Below are 20,528 nucleotides of genomic sequence, written 5' to 3'. Positions count from 1 at the left end.
CTCACCTCTGCTGCAGAGACAGCACAGGGAGCTGCCCTGTCACTGGGGTCAGAGAGCCCTCGCCTCTGCTTCAGACACAGCACTGGGAGATGTCCTGTCACTGGGGTCAGAGAGCCCTCACCTCTGCTACAGAGACAGCACTGGGAGCTGCCTTGTCACCGGGGTCTGAGAGCCCTCACTTCTACTTCAGAGACAGCACTGGGAGCTGCCCTGTCACTGGGGTCAGAGAGACCTCACCTCTGCTGCAGAGACAGCACTGGGAGCTGCCCTGTCACTGGGCTCAGAGACCCCTCACCTCTGCTGCAGAGACAGCACTGAGAGCTGCCCTGTCACTGGGGTCAGAGACCCCCCCTCACCTCTGCTGCAGAGACAGCACAGGGAGCTGCCCTGTCACTGGGGTCAGAGAGCCCTCGCCTCTGCTTCAGACACAGCACTGGGAGCTGCCCTGTCACGGGGGTCAGAGACCCCCCTCACCTCTGCTTCAGAGACAGCACTGGGAGCTGCCCTGTCACTGGGGTCAGATGATCCTCACCTCTGCTTCAGAGACAGCACTGGGAGCTGCCCTGTCACTGGGGTCAGATAACCCTCACCTCTGCTTCAGAGACAGCACTGGGAGCTGCCCTGTCACTGGGGTCATAGACCCCCCACCTCTGCTTCAGAGACAGCACTGGGAGCTGCCCTGTCACTGGTGTCAGTGACCCCACTCACCTCTGCTTCAGAGACAGCACTGGGAGCTGCCCTGTCACTGGGGTCATAGACCCCCCACCTCTGCTGCAGAGACAGTACAGGGAGCTGCCCTGTCACTGGGGTCAGAGAGCCCTCGCCTCTGCTTCAGACACAGCAATGGGAGATGCCCTGTCACTGTGGTCAGAGAGCCCTCACCTCTGCTACAGAGACAGCACTGGGAGCTGCCCTGTCACTGGGGTCAGAGAGCCTTCACTTCTACTTCAGAGACAGCACTGGGAGCCGCCCTGTCACTGGGGTCAGATGATCCTCACCTCTGCTTCAGAGACAGCACTGGGAGCTGCCCTGTCACTGGGGTCAGATAACCCTCACCTCTGCTTGAGAGACAGTGCTGGGAGCTGCCCTATCACTGGGGTCAGAGAGCTCTCACCTCTGCTTCAGAGACAGCACTGGGAGCTGCCCTGAAACTGGGGTCAGAGAGCCCTCACCTCTGCTTCAGAGACAGCACTGGGAGCTTCCCTTCATTCGGGTCAAAGACCCCTCACCTCTGCTTCAGAGACAGCACTGGTGACTACCCTGTCACTGGGGTCAGAGAACCCTCATCTCTGCTTTATAGACAACACTGGGAGCTGCCCTGTCACTGGGCTCAGAGACCCTCACCTCTGCTGCAGAGACAGCACTGAGAGCTGCCCTGTCACTGGGGTCAGAGACCCCCCTCACCTCTGCTGCAGAGACATCACAGAGCCCTCGCCTCTGCTTCAGACACAGCACTGGAAGATGCCCTGTCACTGGGGTCAGGAGCCCTCACCTCTGCTACAGAGACAGCACTGGGAGCTGCCCTGTCACTGGGGTCAGAGAGCCCTCACTTCTACTTCAGAGACATCACTGGGAGCTGCCCTGTCACTGGGGTCAGAGAGACCTCACCTCTGCTGCAGAGACAGCACTGGGAGCTGCCCTGTCACTGGGGTCAGAGAGCCCTCACCTCTGCTTCAGAGACAGTGCTGGGAGCTGCCCTTTCACTGGGGTCAGATAGCCCTCACCTCTGCTTCAGAGACAGCACTGGGAGCTGCCCTGTCACTGGGGTCAGAGAGCTCTCACCTCTGCTTCAGAGACAGCACTGGGAGCGGCCCTGTCACTGGGGTCAAAGAGCCCCCTCGCCTCTGCTCCAGAGACAGCACTGGGAGCAGCCCTGTCACTGGGGTCAGATGATCCTCACCTCTGCTTCAGAGACAGCACTGGGAGCTGCCCTGTCACTGGGGTCATAGACCCCCCACCTCTGCTTCAGAGACAGCACTGGGAGCTGCCCTGTCACTGGTGGCAGAGACTCCCCTCACCGCTGCTACAGGGAAAGCACTGGGAGCTGCCCTGTCACTGGGTGCAGGTAGCCCTTACCGCTGCTTCAGAGACAGCACTGGGAGCTGCCCTGTCACTGGGATCGGTGAGCCCTCACCTCTGCTTCAGAGACAGCACTGGGAGATTCCCTGTGCTGTGGTCAGAAAACCCTCATCTCTGCTTTATAGACAGCACTGGGAGGTGCCCTGTCACAGGGGTCCGATAGCCCTCGCCTCTGCTTCAGAGACAGCACTGGGAGTTGCCCTGTCACTGGGGTCAGAGACCCCTCACCTCTGCTGCAGAGACAGCACTGGGAGCTGCCCTGTCACTGGGGTCGATGAGCCCTCACCTCTGCTGCAGAGACAGCACTGGGAGCTGCCCTTTTGCTGGGGTCAGAGAACCCTCATCTCTGCTTCGTAGACAGCACTGGGAGCTGCCCTGTCACTGGGGTCAGAGACCCCTCACCTCTGCTACAGAGACAGCACTGGGAGCTGCCCTGTCACTGGGGTCAATGAGCCCTCACCTCTGCTGCAGAGACAGCACTGGGAGCTGCCCTGTCACTGGGGTCAGAGAGCCCCCACCTCTGCTTCAGAGACAGCACTGGGGCTGCCCTGTCACTGGGGGTCAGAGACCCTCTCCTCTGCTTCAGAGACAGCACTTGGAGCTGCCCTGTCACTGGGGTCAGAGAGACCTCACCTCTGCTTCAGAGACAGCACTGGGAGCTGCCGTGTCACTGGGGGCAGGTAGCCCTCACCTCTGCTTCAGAGACAGCACTGGGAGCTGCCCTATCACTGGGGCCAGAGAGCCCCCACCTCTGCTTCAGAGCAGCACTGGGAGCTTCCCTGTCACTGAGGCCAGAGAGCCCCCACCTCTGCTTCAGAGCAGCACTGGGAGCTGCCCTGTCACTGGGGTCAGAGAGCCCTCGCCTCTGCTTCAGACACAGCACTGGGAGCTGCCCTGTCACTGGGGCCAGAGACCCCCCTCACCTCTGCGTCAGAGACAGCACTGGGAGCTGCCCTGTCACTGGGGTCAGATGATCCTCACCTCTGCTTCAGAGACAGCACTGGGTGCTGCCCTGTCACTGGGGTCAGATAACCCTCACCTCTGCTTGAGAGACAGTGCTGGGAGCTGCCCTGTCACTGGGGTCAGATAACCCTCACCTCTGCTTCAGAGACAGCACTGGGAGCTGCCCTGTCACTGGGGTCAGAGAGCTCTCACCTCTGCTTCAGAGACAGCACTGGGAGCTGCTCTGACACTGGGGTCAGAGAGCCCTCACCTCTGCTTCAGAGACAGCACTGGGAGCTTCCCTTCATTCGGGTCAAAGACCCCTCACCTCTGCTTCAGAGACAGCACTGGGGACTACCCTGTCACTGGGGTCAGAGAACCCTCATCTCTGCTTTATAGACAACACTGGGAGCTGCCCTGTCACTGGGCTCAGAGACCCCTCACCTCTGCTGCAGAGACAGCACTGAGAGCTGCCCTGTCACTGGGGTCAGAGACCCCCCTCACCTCTGCTGCAGAGACAACACAGAGCCCTCGCCTCTGCTTCAGACACAGCACTGGGAGATGCCCTGTCACTGGGGTCAGAGAGCCCTCACCTCTGCTACAGAGACAGCACTGGGAGCTGCCCTGTCACTGGGGTCAGAGAGCCCTCACTTCTACTTCAGATACAGCACTGGGAGCTGCCCTGTCACTGGGGTCAGAGAGACCTCACCTCTGCTGCAGAGACAGCGCTGGAAGCTGCCCTGTCACTGGGGTCAGAGAGCCCTCACCTCTGCTTCAGAGACAGCGCTGGGAGCTGCCCTTTCACTGGGGTCAGATAACCCTCACCTCTGCTTCAGAGACAGCACTCGGAGCTGCCCTGTCACTGGGGTCAGAGAGCTCTCACCTCTGCTTCAGAGACAGCACTGGGAGCTGCCCTGTCACTGGGGTCAAAGAACCCCCTCGCCTCTGCTCCAGAGACAGCACTGGGAGCAGCCCTGTCACTGGGGTCAGATGATCCTCACCTCTGCTTCAGAGACAGCACTGGGAGCTGCCCTGTCACTGGGGTCATAGACCCCCCACCTCTGCTTCAGAGACAGCACTGGGAGCTGCCCTGTCACTGGGGTCAGAGACCCCTCACCTCTGCTACAGAGACAGCACTGGGAGCTGCCCTGTCACTGGGGTCAATGAGCCCTCAACTCTGCTGCAGAGACAGCACTGGGAGCTGCCCTGTCACTGGGTGCAGGTAGCCCTCACCGCTGCTTCAGAGACAGCACTGGGAGCTGCCCTGTCACTGGGGTCAGTGAGCCCTCACCTCTGCTTCAGAGACAGCACTGGGAGAATCCCTGTGCTGTGGTCAGAAAACCCTCATCTCTGCTTTATAGACAGCACTGGGAGGTGCCCTGTCACTGGGGTCCGATAGCCCTCGCCTCTGCTTCAGAGACAGCACTGGGAGTTGCCCTGTCACTGGGGTCAGAGACCCCTCACCTCTGCTGCAGAGACAGCACTGGGAGCTGCCCTGTCACTGGGGTCGATGAGCCCTCACCTCTGCTGCAGAGACAGCACTGGGAGCTGCCCTGTTGCTTGGGTCAGAGAACCCTCATCTCTGCTTCGTAGACAGCACTGGGAGCTGCCCTGTCACTGGGGTCAGAGACCCCTCATCTCTGCTTCAGAGACAGCACTGGGAGCTGCCCTGTCACTGGGGTCAATGAGCCCTCAACTCTGCTGCAGAGACAGCACTGGGAGCTGCCTTGTCACTGGGGTCAGAGAGCCCCCACCTCTGCTTCAGAGACAGCACTGGGGGCTGCCCTGTCACTGGGGGTCAGAGACCCTCTCCTCTGCTTCAGAGACAGCACTTGGAGCTGCCCTGTCACTGGGGTCAGAGACCCCTCACCTCTGCTGCAGAGACAGCACTGAGATCTGCCCTGTCACTGGGGTCAGAGACCCCCCTCACCTCTGCTGCAGAGACAGCACAGGGAGCTGCCCTGTCACTGGGGTCAGAGAGCCCTCACCTCTGCTGCAAAGACAGCGCTGGGAGCTGCCCTGTCACTGGGGTCAGATAACCCTCACCTCTGCTTCAGAGACAGAACTGGGAGCTGCCCTGTCACTGGGGTCAGAGAGCTCTCACCTCTACTTCAGGGACATCACTGGGAGCTGCCCTGTCACTGGGGTCAGAGAGCCCTCACCTCTGCTTCATAGACAGCACTGGGAGCTTCCCTTCATTCGGGTCAGAGACCCCTCACCTCTGCTTCAGAGACAGCACTGGGGGCTACGCTGTCACTGGGATCAGAGAACCCTCATCTCTGCTGCAGAGACAGCACTGGGAGCTGCCCTGTCGCTGTGGTCAGAAAACCATCATCTCTGCTTTATAGACAGCACTGGGAGCTGCCCTGTCACTTGGGTCCGATAGCCCTTGCCTCTGCTTCAGAGACAGCACTGGGAGTTGCCCTGTCACTGAGGTCAGAGACCCCTCACCTCTGCTACGGAGACAGCACTGGGAGCTGCCCTGTCACTGGGGTCGATGAGCCCTCATCTCTGCTTCAGAGACCGCACTGGGAGCTGCCCTGTTGCTGGGGTCAGAGAACCCTCACCTCGGCTTCAGAGACAGCACTTGGGGCTGCCCTGTCACTGGGGGTCAGAGACCCTAACCTCTGCTTCAGAGACAGCACTGGGAGCTGCCATGTTACTGGGGTCAGAGAGCCCTCACCTCTGCTTCAGAGACAGCACTGGGAGCTTCCCTTAATTCGGTTCAGAGACCCCTCACCTCTGCTTCATAGACAGCACTGGGAGCTACCCTGTCACTGGGGTCAGAGAACCCTCATCTCTGCTTCAGAGGCAGCACTGGGACCTGCCCTGTCACTGGGCTCAGAGACCACTCACCTCTGCTGCAGAGACAGCACTGAGAGCTGCCCTGTCACTGGGGTCAGAGACCCCCCTCACCTCTGCTGCAGAGACAGCACTGGAAGCTTCCCTGTCACTGAGACCATAGAGCCCTCGCCTCTGCTTCAGAGACAGCACTGGGAGTTGCCCTGTCACTGGGGTCAGAGACCCCTCGCCTCTGCTGCAGAGACAGCACTGGGAGCTGCCCTGTCACTGGGGTCAATGAGCCCACACCTCTGCTGCAGAGACAGCACTGGGAGCTGCCCTGTTGCTTGGGTCAGAGAACCCTCATCTCTGCTTCGTAGACAGCACTGGGAGCTGCCCTGTCACTGGGGTCAGAGACCCCTCACCTCTGCTTCAGAGACAGCACTGGGAGTGTAGGGGAGGACTGGTCCAAGACGACCCCCCTCGCCCGCACTTTCTCCCCAGGTAAGGACTTTGGCTCTCTTGGGCGTCCCCTCATGCCACCCGGGCCCAGGTGGTGGAGGGCTCACCCACTGGAGACATTGCCCGCACGTAGTAATTGCCCACACGTATTAAAATTTAGTTAGGCCTAGAAACCATTTTTGTCTGGTAAAGATGGTGTGAGCTCAGCGCACTGTAGCGCGGCCCCCACCCTTGGAGGGTTTCAGTCATCCTTGTTGCCGCAGCACCCTGGTAGATCCGCTGCGAGCACGTTCCCACGAACAAGACGGACATGAGCTAGCGTAATAGCCTAACATTGTAACAGTTCACCTCCCGCAGTGTATCGTATCATCGCTCCCAGCATGACCCGGCCCGCAGGCCTAGGCAAAATGAAATGAACAGTAAAATGGTCATTACAGGCCCGACAATCTTTGTATATTAATATTGTATAAAACCCCTTATATTACAAAAAGCCTGTAGGATGTATGATTACAAGAGATCTTGCCCCCATGATACGAACGATGGTGAGCATATACCATTGCAGTTGGGTACTAATAATAACGGCACACACCACGAATACATGTATGACTGCAGCACGCACACCCCATGGGCCCCGTGCCATAACTGAACTAATGCTGCTAGAGGACACAAGAAAACGAATGTAAACCATCCAAAGGGCCCATGTGAAGAATGCATGAGAAGGTGCATGTCTAGGCCCCACATGCGCCACCACCATCACGCACAAGTGGCGGGTTACTTTCTATGTCCTCCACCAACCCTAACTCTACCTCACTTACTGTAAATATATATGCATATAACTAAATACTGTACGTGTTAAAACATAAATGTATAAACAAGGTACTCAGACTGGTTATAATCAAGACACATCCAGCAAAGTTTAAATGCATGTTCTGTAGTGTTTCGAACAAGTATTATAGAATGTTCAAATGTTTGTGATGTCTTTACCTAAACCGGCAACACACGAGGGAGATACCTTTGTGAAATATGTGCAAGGTCATTCCCCCTCCCACCCAGCGAGGGCTGCCAAGGCATGAGAGCAGAAACCGCGCCGCGCTGCGTTACCTCCCCCAACTAGGCTGGAGCCGCTTGAAAGACTTGTAACCCCCTCTGTAGCACCCAAGGCCACCACCCGCCACCTGCATTATTTACAGCACAGCAGTAAACCTCTGCCTGAACGCACGCGCCCCCTCGTAAACCTCACAACCCACCGGACCACCTCAGACTTATGGCCCTGTGCAATAAAGACACCCAACACTTTGACAACATGCAGCGGAACATCCATAACAACTTCTAACAAGGCAGGAAGACATGCACCGCCCGTGCCAGGCCCTGAAGCTTAGCCCCTCGACCTATGGCCCCGGTCAACAGGACACTGGTAACCATGCCCTGACATATTACCTCCAGTCCCCTCACAAGGTGCATTCCTCCTGTGTTGCATTAACCTGTTGTATAACCTATTGTAAGATTTACTGAAGAAGATACTGCTAAAAATGCTCGAATGACTGCGGTGTGCATGACATAGGGCTAATAAGTCAGGAGGAGACATTCATCTCTGCCACTGGACGCGATGGCCCCACAACACCGCCTGGATGAACTCTGCCACCCTGCCAGGCCCAGCCCAACCCACGAGGCTGCCCAGTGACGTCTTCCAGCCAAAGCCAACCACATCACAGCAGCACCTATAGTTAGTCATCGCCACCCAATCCCCATGAACTTGTGCCCCCTATAGTGTGTAGGTTCTTATGACGTTTTTTGTAAATATATACGCCTGTCTTTGCTATTGTCAGGCAGAGCGCTCTCGGAGTTTGCAGAGTCCTTTGCATGCCCTATTCTGATTGATAAACTCCCATTTACGCTCACCCGCACTCTGTTTTGGCCTTATTCCCATCTTGGGAGAGTCCTTTATTGTCTCTCATTGCGGGGAGGATCGTGCTGTGTGGGGACGCTTGCCTTCAGTGGTGACCCCGATAGCGTGATTTTATTTTTTCCTAAACCCATTATAACCGTCCCCTTTTGGCACGAGAATCTCCGGTCGGAAAGGGATACGCACGGTGAGCCGGCTCCAGGAGGCTGCCCGCCAACGGCGACCGGTGCACTAAGAAGTGCGCACTCAATAGAGAGGGGGTACGGGATCCCGGTTGAAAAATCCCCTTTGAGTACCGCTCGCCGGAGCCGGGGCTGACTGTAGAGCTGACGGCGACACTGCCTGGACGGACCCAGTTTCAGAGACTATCGGTTCAAGACGGGCACGTGAGTACCGAGTGTGAGCGATTGTAAAGGGAGTGGGGAGAGAAGGGTAGGAAAGGGACCGAGAAGGGGGTACGAAGATATACTAAAGATTACTCTAAAATTTTCCTTTCTTTTTTTTCTATGCATATGGCCATTAGGATTACGAGGTGAATAAAGAGATAGAAGTGACGGGAACCTAGCTCCGAAAGGGGGTGGAAGGCGGCGCCGCATAGTGCTATATTGACTAGTGCTGGGAATATATGACGAAGTGAAATACAAGATAAAAGTGTTCAGCAAAAGGGGGCACTGAGAATATATTAGTGATCGCTACTACTTCTTTTCTTTTTTCTCTAAGGGTAGGGGGAGGATAAAAACGGAATTAGCACGAACTTGGGAGAAAAATAAGAGAACAAAGGTCCTACTAGAGGGGGGAGAGCAGGTTAAAAGCCAAAAATATATGCATATGCCCTAAGTAAGATAGACAGGAACAGCCGGCTAGGGAGGAAAGGGAGGACAGTGTGAATGGTGTACTGAGTGTTACCAAGAGGTGTGTGCACCTCGTATGTGTAAAGGGACGACTGCGATGTTGAGAATGTGTAAAACAGCTATAAATATATAATTGTTAAATGGTCATGGTAAGTGTGACCGGATAAAACGTGTTGAAGGCAACATTGAGACAGCGACGTGAGTGGGTGCTTTTTGATTTCCGGGTTGATGTTGTCAAAATAAGAGATGGGTTGCTGTTGTATGTGTCTTCCAAAGAGAACAAGTTAAAAACTGTGTACCGCCTGTTCCGTGTTGCGCAGTCAAGGGAGGGAGAGCCCAACCGAGCATAACATTGAATGTGAAGTAGAATACTAAAAAATAATATCTATACTACATTCACATTGTGGCTGTAGAAACACACACACAGCGACACATAAGCGCTAGGAGGACACAGAGATGGGGGCTGAAACACCCTTATCACATATTTGTAAAAGCCTTCCAGGGCACGCGGAGCGGATTAAGAAATATCACGACCAATGGGTAACCGAGCTGAGAGGAGAGGGGCTACCCCAAATATGGCCAGAGGGAGGATCATTTGACAAAAGCATTCTAGATACGGTAATGACATGCATTTTCTTGAAGTACCGAGGGAAACAGCTGCAGAATAGGAGGGAAATATTAGATCTTTGGCGGTTATTCGAAGAGGTACCACCGCCTAAAGCGCCAGCACCAAATTCTGATCTCCCATCTACTACAGACAATCCACTGATGTTACAGAAAGATATCAAAGAAGTGCCAGGTGTAACACCACCAGTAGAGGTAATAAGTTTATACCCGATATTAAAGAAACCTGTATCCGCAGAAGGATACAGTGATCCAACGTATGTACCTCCCCCGACAACTACCACACCCCACCGGCCCACTGCACCCCCACCATATGAAAGTACAAGGGAACGAGGCCAGGCGGGTACTCAAAGGGTGGACATAGAGAAACTCACAGATGATCTAGAATCAAGACTGTCTATAGCAAAAGATGAGCTCTCGAGGATAAAAAACATATGCGAACGGACAGCACTGGATACAACTAGAGCTGGACGTACGTCTAGAGCATCGGATGAAAGCAGACGGCCCGAAGAGGGGTGGAAGAAGGGCGAGATCCTGTTTAGGATTGAGGAAGAACCAACGCGAATAATAGAAGTAGGGACCCGAGAGGAAGATGGTGGTAACGAAGAAAGGCTTGGGGGGCTTAGAGAGGAATTACTTTGTGATATTAGAGAAGAGCTAGACGAAAGCGACAGATTGAGTATGGCAATAGGAGGGGGAAGCGAGGGGGAGGAAGGTGCATGTTCTATGAGAACCCTAGATGATGACTGGTCGGGGCGACTGAGGAACAGAGTGGGAAAGATGGCATCACTAGGAACATCAGCAGCCAAAACGGGTCCGGATGCAACAACGAAAGGAAAGCTACAGCTCCCGTTGATACATAGGGGAGGAGGGAGGCCTAACTATATCCCATGGGCACAGATGGATAAAGCTAATTTATTAAAGTTATTGCCCCCGTTATCAGGAGGGGCAAGTAAGTGGATATACGCCTTCGAAAAACATACAGCTGGGGTACCCCTAGCTGTAGGAGATGTGAAAAGTCTGCTCGTATCAGCGGTGGGTGACCAGGCTGAAAGAGTATGGGTTAAAGCCGGTTTCCCGGGAGTAACATTAGACTGCGACCGCCATGATGGGGCCTCATTCAACACAGTGCGGGCTAGGGTGTGGGACGCCTTACGCGAAACATTTCCAGACACACCTGACTTACAGTCTGTGATGCAGTGTGTAATGAATGACGGGGAGGAGGCTATGGATTACATTTTTCGGGTCCAAGAGATGTGGAGAGCGGAGACGGGCACGCCCTGGTATCAATCGACATCTTTATTTTACTTCATTATAAAAAGGGGGCTCCCAAAGGAAGTGCAGAAGGCGCTTGACAAAATAGCAGGTATAGAAGCAAAGGGATGGCCGGAAATTCAGAGCATAATAGTACACCATTGTAAACGAATCAAGGAACGGGAGAAGGAGGTGGCGCAGAAAAGATTGGCAGACGAGGCGAAGTTGGTGCAGACAAAGTTAGTGAAGGTTGCAGCAGCAGTAGCCGCGCTCCCACACAGCAGGGAGGGAGAAGATGAGGAGGAGGGGCTGATAGCAATACAAGGAAGGATGGCAACTAATTGGGCGGGAACAGGACAGCGGCAGTGGAACGAGCAGGAGCAGGGTGGAGGTCCGCAGTGGCAAGAGTGGACCCCTCGAGGGGGACGAGGTGGGTACAGGAGCCGAAGAGGAGGTGGACCACAGGGGTACGGGGGAATGGGAGGAAGTGGATGGCAGGGTCCCAGGGGCCCTCAAGGGAGTTGCTGGAACTGTGGGCGATGGGGACATTACTCCAGGGAGTGCAGAAGTAGACAAAACAACGGGTTCCAGGAGGTGGAACAGTATGGCCATCCCCACCCGGGAAGCCCATATGGCCTTCCAATGGGACAACAGCAACTGAGAGACCCAAGCCAGGGTAACACGAGCCAACAACAGGGACCCCAGTATAGAACACAGAACCACCCACAAAACATGCATAACAATGACAGCATGCAGTATACACCAGGCAACCCTTTCGCGACAGCAGCTAACGGGGCCCCCGCACCAGCACCTTATAACGGTATGTCAGTGGTCTCAGGTAACGTATTCAATGAAGGGGGGCGATGAGACACCCCGCATAGGACAGCCCACAGAGAACACTTGCGTGTCCAGTTCTATCTACCACCCACAGTGCAGCAGAGGAACCATTGGTGGGGGCGCAGATAGGAGACAGGCAATTTATATTCATGGTTGATTCGGGAGCGGAGAAATCATGTGTCAGGGAGGGCCGGTTCCCGTTATCTAACAGGAAGTTAGAGACGCAGGGGTTCTCTGGGGCTGTAATTGAAGTTCCTTACACAGAAGCTTTGAATGTAACCATAGGGGGCAAGACTATAAAAGCACCCTTACTATATTATGAACAGTCCCCGATCAATTTGCTGGGAAGGGACCTTATGAGTAAACTTAACATGACCATATCATTTACCGAAGGAGGAATAGTGTGTTCTACACCCGGGATATGCCCCTTGCGTGCAATGTTGGTAGTGCAAGCCTACACAACCACACAGGAAATACGAGGGCTGCCACAAAAGGAAGAGATGTTTATTGCAGGGCTACAAAGATTGGCCCTTATAGTCCCAGAGCTAAAAAATATGGATTGGAGGATTCCAGCAGAATTCCTCTTCCGCCCCATAGTGTGTCCAAATGCAGCACCAGGATCAGTGGTGTCGTTGGATTTGCACGCCGTGCAGGTATCAACGAAACGGATTGCTGTGATTGGGGTAGACAGAGAAGGATGTGAGTGGCGCACCGTACTGTGTGCAAACGCAAACCTTGCCCTGCGCGAGGTAACAGATGAGGATCTCTTTTCAGATACAGAAGTAGATGGTGAGATAGTAATGGAAATAGCGATGCCCTGTGACATTTTGATCCAAGCCAGAGAGATCCCCGTCCAATTGATGGCAGTGGTAGGAACACCACCGTCATTTTTTGATGATGACATGAGGCTAGTACCAAACAATTTATGGACAACAGGCCCACATGATGTAGGGCTGTTGCATGGAGTACAACCTGTGAGAATAAAACTAAAACAAGGAGCTATCTTACCAAGAGTTAAACAGTATCCATTGTCCCGTGAAGCTGAAGAAGGGATAAAAGAGACCATAAATGCACTACTAGTACAAGGAATAATAGTGCCTTCAAACTCCCCATGTAACACATGTATTTATCCAATCAAAAAAGCAAAGGGGGGATCTTGGCGGATGATACAGGACTTACGCCCCCTCAATGATGTAATACAAAAAGAGTTCCCTCTAGTCCCGAACCCTGCATCTATACTATGCAGTATCCCAAAACCAGCATCACATTTTACAGTAGTGGACTTGAAAAATGCATTCTTCTCAATACCTCTGGCTGAAGAGAGTAGATACCTTACAGCGTTCACACTGGGGGGAAAAAGATATGAACACTGCAGACTGCCACAGGGATACTGTGAAAGCCCGAGCATATTCAACCGCATATTGCATGAAGATTTGGGGAACCTATCAGTAGAGAGTACGATTATTCAGTACGTGGACGATTTATTGGTATGTGCACAAGACAAAGAAACGTGTAGAAAAGATTCAACAATGCTCCTGACTTTACTGGCCAACAAAGGGTACAAGGTAGACAGGGAGAAGCTACAGTATTGCCTGACTGAGGTCCTATACCTGGGACAGCTCATATCAAAAGATGGAAAAAGAATAATTCCCGACCGGGTGGAGGCAATAAGGTCAGTAGGAGAGCCCACGACGGTGAAAGACATGCAAAAATTTTTGGGGATGTGCAATTATTGCCGAGCATGGATACTGGACTATGCAGCGTACACCAGGCCCCTCCTACAAGCACTCAAAGAAGCACAACAGGAGAATGTAAAAATAAAATGGTCAGAAGAAATGAGCATATCGTTCAAATCACTGAAAGAGCTAATTTCAAGCGCTCCAGTACTAGCTAACCCTGATTATGGACAGGAATTTTACTTATTTTCCCATTGCAAAGGAACACTCATGACAGCGGTGCTAACACAAAAGACATCCTTAGGACACAAGCCCCTAGCTTACTATAGTGGTACTTTAGATGCCGTGATGCAGCGTCATTTCGCGTGCGAACAATCGCTCGCAGCAGCCGCATTCGCGATTGAGAAAAGTGCCACAATAGTAATGGGATGTTCTGTAACATTGTTTGTGGAACACTCATTATTTGCAATACTCGAAAGATCAAAAAGCATGCTAACCACACAGCGGGCAACAGCATATGAAATCATATTGTCCAGCGCCAATATCCACATAGTGAGATGTAAAACAGTGAACCCCGCCACGTTTATCACAGAAGCGTGCACATTGGAGGATATGCAAAATCACGACTGCACAACCTACACAGGAGAAGGAGGGGAGGGCACAGTGGTGTGTGAAAACGCTCTCAGCGAGGGGGAAATGTACTTTGTGGATGGGTCCGCATCAATTGATATGGACACAGGAGAAAAACACGTTGGCATGGCGGTAGTGAGACTAGAGGAAGGTGAGTTTGAAACACTAGTACAGTACCGCCTCCCGTCACATTACTCTGCACAAGCAGCAGAACTGGTTGCGCTCATAGAAGCACTACACGCAGCAAAGGGCTGTGCAGTTACAATATACACAGACTCAGCTTACATGACAACGACAGTACATGGAGGTCTAGCAAGATGGGGCCGTAGGGGATTCAGAAGGGCAGACGGAACGCCAGTGCAGCATGCAGAATTGTTAAAAGAATTAATAGAGGCCCTACAAAACCCTACTGCTGTAGCAATAGTGAAGTGCCAGGCCCATACATCCAATACAGACGTTGTGTCTTTAGGGAACGCGGCAGCGGACGCTGCCGCCAAGGAGGCTTCCTATTTTCAGAAATACGACACAGGTGAGTTCATGATGAAGAACACAACAACCGAAGAACTGTCAGAAGGGTACAACATGATGTCCTTATCACAAATTTTAGAATTACAGGAAGGAGCTAGTGCAGAAGAAAAACTGACGTGGACGAAACGGGGATGCAGCCAATCAGGAACAGACCTATTATGGCGGCAAAATAACTCAGGGAAAGTGGTAATGCCACTACAGTTACTAGAAGTAGCATTTCAACAGCTACACTTCCCCGCACACAACACTAAACAGCACATCGCAGCAGAAATACAGGAAGAATGGTTTGTGCCCTGTCTCCAGGAGCATGTGTCACGATTGGCAATGGAATGTACAACATGCCAAATATACAACTCAGGAATGACCCTACGCACACTCCGGGGAACAATTCCCAAACCCATTGGCCCCTTCAGAGAACTGCATATAGACTATGCAGACATGGGGGAAAGGTGTAATGGCGCACGGTACATGATCGTGGTTGTGTGCCCGTTTTCAAGGTGGGTGGAAGCAGGACCATGTGCGCGACCTGATGCCAAAAGCGCCGCCAAGTTCCTAGTAAGGGAAGTGTTCCCGCGCTGGGGAATTTGTGACGTGATTCGCTCAGATAACGGCTCTCACTTTGTGAATGAACTCTTCAAGGAAGTTACCACGTTATTGGGTATAAAACATAAATTGTGTTCGATTTATCATCCTCAAAGTAATGGCGTAGTGGAAAAGATGAACGGCCTGTTAAAGGGCAGGTTATCAAAACTATGCTTCTCATTAAAGAAAAATTGGATTTACTGTCTACCCCTGGCACTATTTGAGTTGAGAAATCAACCAAGTAAAGACCACCATTTGTCCCCACACGAGATCGTGACTGGGAGACGAATGAACACAGCACACTCTCCACTGCGTGAACACTCAGATGCTCACAGGAGCGCCGCAATATTGGGAGATGAGTTCACAGACTACCTAAGAAAACTAACAAGGGCAGCGCGCGCAATATCAAAGCAACTCTCCCCACCCTTCACTAGAGAAGAGGGAAATGGAACAGGATCTGTCACGGAGCCAGAGCAACAGCTACAGCTAATGCCAGGCGACTCAATTTATGTCAGAAGCTTCGTGCGTCGGTGGAATGCACCACGATTCCATGGCCCATACGAAGTAATATTTTGCACGCCCACGGCAGTAAAGGTAAAGGGCTTGAGGTACTGGGTGCACTTGACCGACGTACGAAAAGCATACAGCAATGTACAAGAGGAAATAAATGAGGAAGCACAGACAACAGCAAACGATGCAAATGAGTAAAATGTTTAAATACCGACTTGTGTGTGTGTGTGTGTCAGCACTGGACTTCAATGGAATAATGACTGACAAGGATATTACAAAAAAAAAAAAAAAAATGTTTGTGTATGTGTGTTTTCCTTTTTTTTTATCTTGTTGAGTGGTATGTATTAATGAAATGATAATATTATAAACCCTTGTCTGTGAATACCCCTCCCCCACATCCCCTCCCGCTTCCATTCCCCGTCAAATGTATTGGCACAGATGGTGCCAGCAAAACGTTTACATGGATGCAGTTAATGCACTTTTATATCTCAAAACAGGAGCTTCCATGGCATCTAACGGGCAGCCTGCAACGGATAGAATTAGTAGAATGAGAGAATTAGTATATGAGAGATGTAGATATTCGTATGAGTGTGGATTATCAGTATGCATCACATTGTTTTTTTTGATAATGTTTGGCTTGGTTACATATTGGTTTATAGCGTTCATCTCTATCGAGATGTACGAGGGGGGAGGGAGTAATAACACTACTGGACCAATTAACAGTACCACCCGGCACGATACAACTGCAGGTGTCAATACCAGGGAAGGTGATTTTTTGATATGGGACGGAACTAAACTTGTGTGGGGGTATCATACCACACCATCCAGTGCTGTGACCTCACAAAGAGAAAAGCCACAAGGTGGAATACAGAGCAACACAGTTTCTCCACCAGGGGTATCCACTTACAATGCCCACAGTCTCAATGACCGAAACCCGTCTGCCATATCATGGTTATATAACACCCCCACCAACCAGATTACCCCCACCCCAGAAAACAATGTGCCAGATAACATCAGGAAAGAAGACGAAAAGCTACTAGAAATGCACGAAATATTATATGATGAATGGGTCAAGGGGGGCGGGAATGAGAAAGGGGGGTCTAGTTTGTCCACTACCCAGGGGGGTGTGAAGTACATGAGCAACAAGAACAACAGACGAAAGAGAGAAGCAGGGAGGAGAAAGTACGATGAGTACTATGGGCTAGGTCTAGATGAGATGGAAGACCCACGACACCCCCATCAAACAAATAAGTGGTATGCAGACATGAGTGCCACAGCTAAACAGACAACAAACGAGAGCTGTTATGTCTGTTCCCTCATCCCCCATGCATCAGGTACACCCAAAGTGTTGTTACCCAAAGAGTTGCCTATTGTGGATGCCCAATGTCTCCTTCATCTCACGCTGTGCAGGATTAAGAACACCTTCCAGGCACACGAAGTGACTTTTCAAATGCTGCAGAACGAGAAAACGTGTTACCCAAAAACGGCAGGAGTAGTATGTTTGAAAGAACCATTTTTTGTGATAGGTGGGACACTTTTTTCTAACAATAAGCGGAAGGATGAAGAAGTACTGTGCAAAGCGGAAGCACTAAGAGGTGTGGCGCCGGATAAATTACGGTGGATAGTGGAAACATGTACACCAGTATGGAGAGAACACATTTCAAAGCTAACCTGGGTAACTGCCATTGAAAAGCCGTTCAAACTACAGAGCGAAATGGACTATAAAATGTGCTTTAGAGGAGAAGGGAGATCCCCCATGGGAACAAACAAGAACTGCAACAAGACCCTCGCCATCCCAGACCTAAGGAAAGGGACAGCGGCCCTGATGGACACGTACTGGGTGTGCGGCAAACAGGCATACCTACACCTCCCCCAGTCATGGAGTGGCAGCTGCTCAATGGCCACTCTGCACTCAGCCCTGATGGTGATACCAGAAAGCCACGTCGATGGGACACGGGAACGCATGCAGAGTGTGGCTCAACCAACTGCAGAGACACAAATATATGTCCTGTCTTCTGGAAACAAGGAAGAAGTGCTAACCCGCAACAGGCGAGCATCAAATTACATATCAAAGGCATCATCAGAACTATTGGCTCAGATCCCAGACAAATATCGATTATTCAGCTCAGCAGAAACATTTTTTGCCTCACTCGTCTCAAGTGTCCAAGCACGGGCAAACGCAAAATGGCTCCAGATAACACGCTGGGAATTGATTCAGCTGGCAAACGACACTGAAGAAGGATTCAATATTATCAGAGTTGAACTAAGAGCCTTACGACTAATGACCATGCAAAACAGGTATGTTCTAGACCTGTTGACAGCGATGGACGGTGGTGTTTGCCGAAAAATAGGAAGTGCCTGCTGCACTTTCGTACCTTCTGAAGATGCAGAGAATGGCTCCCTGTCCCATGTGATCGAAGCAGTCCATAACCTAGGAGAAAAAATGAAAATGGAAGGTGGAGCAGAAGCGAGCACCTGGTTCGACGACATCTTCTCCTGGGTTCCCTCATGGCTTGGAACAACTGTGAAGTTTTTAATACCAGCTGTTGTGTTCCTCCTTCTAGTTTTTTGCCTGTGCCAGGTGGGTCTTCGAGTCTGTGCTAACGCAGTACCAAATGGTGCAATGATGATGGTGACAATGGGCAACTCACATGGTACAATGAAAACAATGCAAGAAGCACAAGTACAAACAGGGATAGATAATTCGCCCAGGTACCAACTGGTGCCCATATACCACGATAAAGATATTGTAGATAAGTTGTGGCACACCACCATCAAAGAGCCCCGTATACTAGAATGGTATGAGGAAGTTTGGGTAGATTTAGAAGCAGATGGTGGGTGCATATATCTAACGTGTACTCCAGATGAATATGCCCGGAGAGGTGAGAGCTTAAGAGCAGTGTGCAGAGCATGGATGCCCATCAAAGGAACTCCGGCATGGGATGAGGCGGTGATGGACGAGGCAGAATGTAGGAGGATAGAAGATTTAAAGAATTCGTTACTTTAGTAACGAAAGGGGGGAAATGTAGGGGAGGACTGGTCCAAGACGACCCCCCTCGCCCGCACTTTCTCCCCAGGTAAGGACTTTGGCTCTCTTGGGCGTCCCCTCATGCCACCCGGGCCCAGGTGGTGGAGGGCTCACCCACTGGAGACATTGCCCGCACGTAGTAATTGCCCACACGTATTAAAATTTAGTTAGGCCTAGAAACCATTTTTGTCTGGTAAAGATGGTGTGAGCTCAGCGCACTGTAGCGCGGCCCCCACCCTTGGAGGGTTTCAGTCATCCTTGTTGCCGCAGCACCCTGGTAGATCCGCTGCGAGCACGTTCCCACGAACAAGACGGACATGAGCTAGCGTAATAGCCTAACATTGTAACAGTTCACCTCCCGCAGTGTATCGTATCATCGCTCCCAGCATGACCCGGCCCGCAGGCCTAGGCAAAATGAAATGAACAGTAAAATGGTCATTACAGGCCCGACAATCTTTGTATATTAATATTGTATAAAACCCCTTATATTACAAAAAGCCTGTAGGATGTATGATTACAAGAGATCTTGCCCCCATGATACGAACGATGGTGAGCATATACCATTGCAGTTGGGTACTAATAATAACGGCACACACCACGAATACATGTATGACTGCAGCACGCACACCCCATGGGGCCCGTGCCATAACTGAACTAATGCTGCTAGAGGACACAAGAAAACGAATGTAAACCATCCAAAGGGCCCATGTGAAGAATGCATGAGAAGGTGCATGTCTAGGCCCCACATGCGCCACCACCATCACGCACAAGTGGCGGGTTACTTTCTATGTCCTCCACCAACCCTAACTCTACCTCACTTACTGTAAATATATATGCATATAACTAAATACTGTACGTGTTAAAACATAAATGTATAAACAAGGTACTCAGACTGGTTATAATCAAGACACATCCAGCAAAGTTTAAATGCATGTTCTGTAGTGTTTCGAACAAGTATTATAGAATGTTCAAATGTTTGTGATGTCTTTACCTAAACCGGCAACACACGAGGGAGATACCTTTGTGAAATATGTGCAAGGTCATTCCCCCTCCCACCCAGCGAGGGCTGCCAAGGCATGAGAGCAGAAACCGCGCCGCGCTGCGTTACCTCCCCCAACTAGGCTGGAGCCGCTTGAAAGACTTGTAACCCCCTCTGTAGCACCCAAGGCCACCACCCGCCACCTGCATTATTTACAGCACAGCAGTAAACCTCTGCCTGAACGCACGCGCCCCCTCGTAAACCTCACAACCCACCGGACCACCTCAGACTTATGGCCCTGTGCAATAAAGACACCCAACACTTTGACAACATGCAGCGGAACATCCATAACAACTTCTAACAAGGCAGGAAGACATGCACCGCCCGTGCCAGGCCCTGAAGCTTAGCCCCTCCACCTATGGCCCCGGTCAACAGGACACTGGTAACCATGCCCTGACATATTACCTCCAGTCCCCTCACAAGGTGCATTCCTCCTGTGTTGCATTAACCTGTTGTATAACCTATTGTAAGATTTACTGAAGAAGATACTGCTAAAAATGCTCGAATGACTGCGGTGTGCATGACATAGGGCTAATAAGTCAGGAGGAGACATTCATCTCTGCCACTGGACGCGATGGCCCCACAACACCGCCTGGATGAACTCTGCCACCCTGCCAGGCCCAGCCCAACCCACGAGGCTGCCCAGTGACGTCTTCCAGCCAAAGCCAACCACATCACAGCAGCACCTATAGTTAGTCATCGCCACCCAATCCCCATGAACTTGTGCCCCCTATAGTGTGTAGGTTCTTATGACGTTTTTTGTAAATATATACGCCTGTCTTTGCTATTGTCAGACAGAGCG

The sequence above is a fragment of the Ambystoma mexicanum genome, chromosome 3q (genome assembly GCF_040938575.1).
Source record: "Ambystoma mexicanum isolate Mex_15411 chromosome 3q, UKY_AmexF1_1, whole genome shotgun sequence".
Taxonomy (NCBI): domain Eukaryota; kingdom Metazoa; phylum Chordata; class Amphibia; order Caudata; family Ambystomatidae; genus Ambystoma; species Ambystoma mexicanum.
The sequence above is the reverse complement of the archived record's forward strand: the minus strand, read 5'-3'. Positions refer to the sequence as shown.